The sequence below is a fragment of the Amblyraja radiata genome, chromosome 2 (assembly GCF_010909765.2).
Source record: "Amblyraja radiata isolate CabotCenter1 chromosome 2, sAmbRad1.1.pri, whole genome shotgun sequence".
NCBI lineage: Eukaryota > Metazoa > Chordata > Chondrichthyes > Rajiformes > Rajidae > Amblyraja > Amblyraja radiata.
In genome coordinates, this window is record NC_045957.1 from 65,382,783 (window position 1) to 65,387,743 (window position 4,961).

Genomic DNA, 4,961 nt, shown 5'->3' on the forward strand with positions numbered 1-4,961 from the left:
TTCTTTTACCCACTGTGGTGGAATCAAGAACCAGAGGACATACATAGGTTTAAAGTGAGAAAGAAAAGATTGAATGAGAACCGTAGAGGGTGATGGGTATATGAAATGCGCTGCCAGAGGAGGTAGGTGAGGTAATAACAAGATTTCATACACAATACACAATAACAACCCCCCACATTGGATCCCTATCAGTTTGCCTACCGCAAGAATAGGAGTACGGAGGATGCCATCTCAACGGCACTTCACTCCGCCCACTCCCACCTCGACAACAGAGACACTTATGTAAGAATGCTGTTCATCGATTACAGCTCAACATTCAACACCATTATACCCTCTAAACTGATCACCAAACTCGGTAACCTGGGCATCGACCCCTCCCTCAGCAACTGGATACTGGACTTTCTAACCAACAGACCCCAGTCTGTTTGGTTAGACAAGCACACCACTTCAACCCTCACCCTGAACACCGGCGTTCCACAGGGCTGTGTGCTGAGCCCCCTCCTCTACTCCCTCTTCACTTACGACTGCACACCTGTACATGGTACTAACACCATCATCAAGTATGCAGATGATACAACGGTGATTGGCCTCATCAGCAACAACGATGAATCGGCCTATAGGGAGGAGGTCCAGCTCCTAGCAGCATGGTGCGCTGACAACAACCTGGCCCTTAACTCCAAGAAGACCAAGAAGCTCATTGTAGACTTCAGGAAGTCTAGGGGCGGCACGCACACCCCCATCCACATCAACGGGACGGAGGTGGAACGTGTTTCCAGCTTCAGGTTCCTGGGGGTCAACATCTCCGATGACCTCTCTTGGACCCACAATACCTCAACTCTGGTCAAGAAGGCTCACCAGCGTCTCTTCTTCCTGAGGAGACTGAAGAAGGTCCATCTGTCTCCTCAGATTCTGGTGAACTTCTACCGCTGCACCATCGAGAGCATCCTTACCAACTGTATCAGTATCAGTATATCTTTATTGTCATTTCCTGAGTACTCACATACCCAGAGGAAACAAAAAAACGTTGCTCAACCAGTGTCCATTCAGTGTGCAGTGCAAATAACAACAAATAACTAGAAATAAAAAACATATATCATGAACAAATTAAATTAAACACTCTACTCTCTACTAAACATCAACAGGCGTTCCGATCGACAGCTGCTGCAGTGTGTCCAGGTTGGTGGTTGGTGCGCGATACTTTGGCAGGGGGCTAAATCCGTTTATCAGTCTTGTAGCCTGCGGGAAGAAGCTGAGGAGCATCCTGCTGGTTTTGCAGCTAATGCTCCTGTACCTCTTCCCAGATGGCAGGATGGAGAATATGTGATGCGATGGGTGGTAGGGGTCTTTGATGATGGAGAAGGCTCTGTTGATACATCTCTTCCTGTATATATCCAGCAAGAAAGGGAGTGGAGCACCAATAATCCTGCTGGCGGTCTTCACAATCCTGTCAAGTTGGTGCCGTTCGTACTCCTTGCAGCTCCCGAACCAGGAAGTGATGCCGTTGGTTAATGTGCTCTCGATTGTCCCCCTATAAAAAGTTCGTAGGTGTGTAGTGGGGAGACCTGCTTTACGTAGTCTTCGGAGAGGGTGTAGTCGCTGCTGGGCTCTCTTGACCAGTGCTGTGGTGTTGGTCGAGGACGTCAGGTCATCTGACAGGTGGAGTCCTAGGAACTTCACGCTGCTGACCCTTTCCACATCAGCTCCATCGATGTGCAGAGGTGTATGGTGTTGTTTTCCCGCCCTCCTGAAGTCAACCACCATCTCCTTAGTTTTTCCCACGTTGAGAATGAGGTTGTGGGATTTGCACCATCCTGTGAGCAGCTCCACCTCCATCCTGTACGCCGACTCATCATTGTCACTGATGAGACCCACCACTGTTGTGTCATCAGCGAACTTGTTGATGAAGTTGTTATTGAGTCTAGCAGTACAGTCGTGTGTAAGCAGACTAAACAGCAGGGGGCTTAGGACACAGCCTTGGGGCGAGCCAGTGCTCACGGCTATGGTTTTTGATGTCCTACTGCCCACCCTGACTGTCTGCTGCCGTTGCGATAGAAAGTTCAGGACCCAGTTACATGTGCCAGCATCAACCCCCAATAGCTCCAAGTTCTCCACCAGCTGCTGCGGAATGATTGTGTTAAACGCAGAGCTGAAGTCTATGAAGAGGATCCTGGCATAAGTATTTTTCCGATCAAGGTGTGACAGTACAAGGTTCAGTGTTGTTGAGACTGCGTCCTCTGTGGATCGGTTGGCTCTGTAGGCGAACTGCAGTGGGTCTAGGTCGGCAGGTAGACTCTTTTTGATGTGCTGCATAACCAGTCGCTCAAAACACTTCATTGCTATGGGTGTTAGAGCCACTGGTCGAAAGTCATTATGGCAGGCTGGGTTTGTTTTCTTCGGGACAGGGACGATGGTGGCACTCTTAAGACAGTTGGGCACTACTGCCTGGCTGAGTGAGATGTTAAAAATGTCTGTGAAGACATCTTTCAGTTGCTCGGCGCAGTCTCTTAAAACGCATCCAGGAACTGTATCACAGTATGGTATGGCAACTGCTCTGTCTCCGACCGGAAAGCATTGCAGAGCGTGGTGAAAATTGCCCAACGCATCACCGGTTCCTCGCTCCCCTCCATTGAGTCTGTCCAAAGCAAGCGTTGTCTGCAGAAGGTGCTCAGCATCGCCAAGGACTGCTCTCACCCCAACCATGGACTGTTTACCCTTCTACCATCCGGGAGGCGCTACAGGTCTCTCCGTTGCCGGACCAGCAGGTCCAGGAACAGCTTCTTCCCTGCGGCTGTCACACTACTCAACAATGTACCTCGGTGACTGCCAATCACCCCCCCCCCCCCGGACACTCCTCCCACAGGGAAATAAACTATGTCTGTATACATGTAAATAGATTTATTTATTGAAATCATATTCTATGTCGCTCTTCCAGGGAGATGCTAACTGCATTTCGTTGTCTCTGTATTGTACACTGACAATGACAATTAAAGTTGAATCTGAATCTGAATCTGAATCTGATTTAAAAGACACTTGGACAGGTTCACAGAAAGGAAAGGTTTAGAGGGATATGGGGCAAATGAGACTGACGTAGATGGGGCATCTTGGTCGAGTTGAGCTAAAGGTCTTCTTTCCCTGTTGTATGACTCTACTGAGATTCACTAAGCATAAGGGGACTGCAGTTAGATAAAGGAATATACATAACTAGTATGGCCCAGAAAAGATCACACACAAAATTCCTGCCCCGGAGGAATCAGTTGGGGATTTTTATAGTCAGTAGACCAAGTTATGTTCATGCATTGACCTGCTGAATAGCCTGTGTCAGGCATCCAGGAAAATCATTCCAACAGCTCACTGCACTCCTGGAGCCCACCTTTTACAGCATGGATATAGAGGACTGCTCTTTGATGGGAACTTGCAGGAAGGAGCAGATGACAACAAAGTGGGAGACCTTCTCTGCACAGAATTGCATGTCACCTGTGAGCACTCCAGACACTGGCAATGGTGGTCTTCAAAATGATCCCTATGGTTTTGATTGTAATTCCCCCCTTCAGCACTTCCAAGTCCCCTGTCCAGAGTGGCGAATCATGGAAACTGGATTAGTATTCGTTGTTCCAAAACTCCACTTCTAATGGTACAGAACCTGATAAAGGGCATGCACACCTGTATTGCTCAGGATGAAAGAGTTATGCAAGCTTTCCAGATGTGGCATTGACCCAAGGATGTACTGGCAGTATTAACACACTAAGCATATTCAGAGAATAACTATTTTTGCAGTTGGTTCACAAAGCAGTTTTTCCTACCCCAAATCTTTGGAAAGACACTAAACTATTATTGAAATATAGGAAAGTTTATACCAGTGCAGCATGATGACCTTTACTTCAATGGTAACTATTTGTACTATCTATACACAGAAGTGAGAAGAGGCAGATGTCAGCCACTGCCTGGAATGGTTAGAGATTAAGATGTTCTGACTGATGATCATCTGAATGGACAGAGTGATGAGGCATTTTAGCCCACGAGGCATGTAACCATATTTCTTCCCAATGCTTTTTTTAAAAGACTCAAACACTGCTGGACTAACATTGTGTCCAAATACAGTCCAAAAGCCTTCCCCTAAAATTAAAATAATTGTTTATTGGATAAATCGACTGTTACCATTTAGAAATTAGTCATCACAAGCAGCTTATAACCTCTTCAATCTGTCAGTGAAATTTGTGAATTATATTAATATCTTTGTGCTTATTCCTAGTAAAATATTTGAATAGCAATATTGAGTTTTAAAAACACAAATCAGGAAAATGTATCAACCCCAACAGTTGCATTGGATCCAATTGGGCTTGAGAGAGGAAATACTCTGGTGGAACACTTTTTTAGGTTAAAAATGATCCACAAATGCAAGTACCTAATTAAATCTGTTACTCTGGCACCGTGTCCACAGAAAATGCTGGAGTGGGGGGAACATGGCTTAATTTCTGCAGCGAACATTGGCTTTGACTGCACATCCAACAATAATGGCCAGGATGGAACGGAACATGAAAAGCTACATTTATTTTATTTTAGTTTAGTTTAGATATACGGCTCAGCAACAGACCCTTCGGCCCACCGCGTCCTCGTCGACCAGCGTTCCATGCACATTAACACAATCCGACACACACTAGGGCCAATTTTTACATTTACCAAGCCAATTAACCTACACACCTGTACATCTTTGGAGTGTGGGAAGAAACCGAAGATCTCTGAGAAAACCCACGCAGGTCACAGGGAAAACGTACAAACTCCTTATAGGCATCACCCAGAGTCGGGATCGAACCCGGGTCGACGGCGCTGCATTCGCTGTTAGGCAGCAACTCTATCGCTGCGCCACCGTGCTGCCCTTTTTAGTGATGGTTTCAGTGGATTATTCACTAGAAGGAATTCAACTGCACCATTGTATCTCACAAAATCAAAAAGGTTATCTTGTG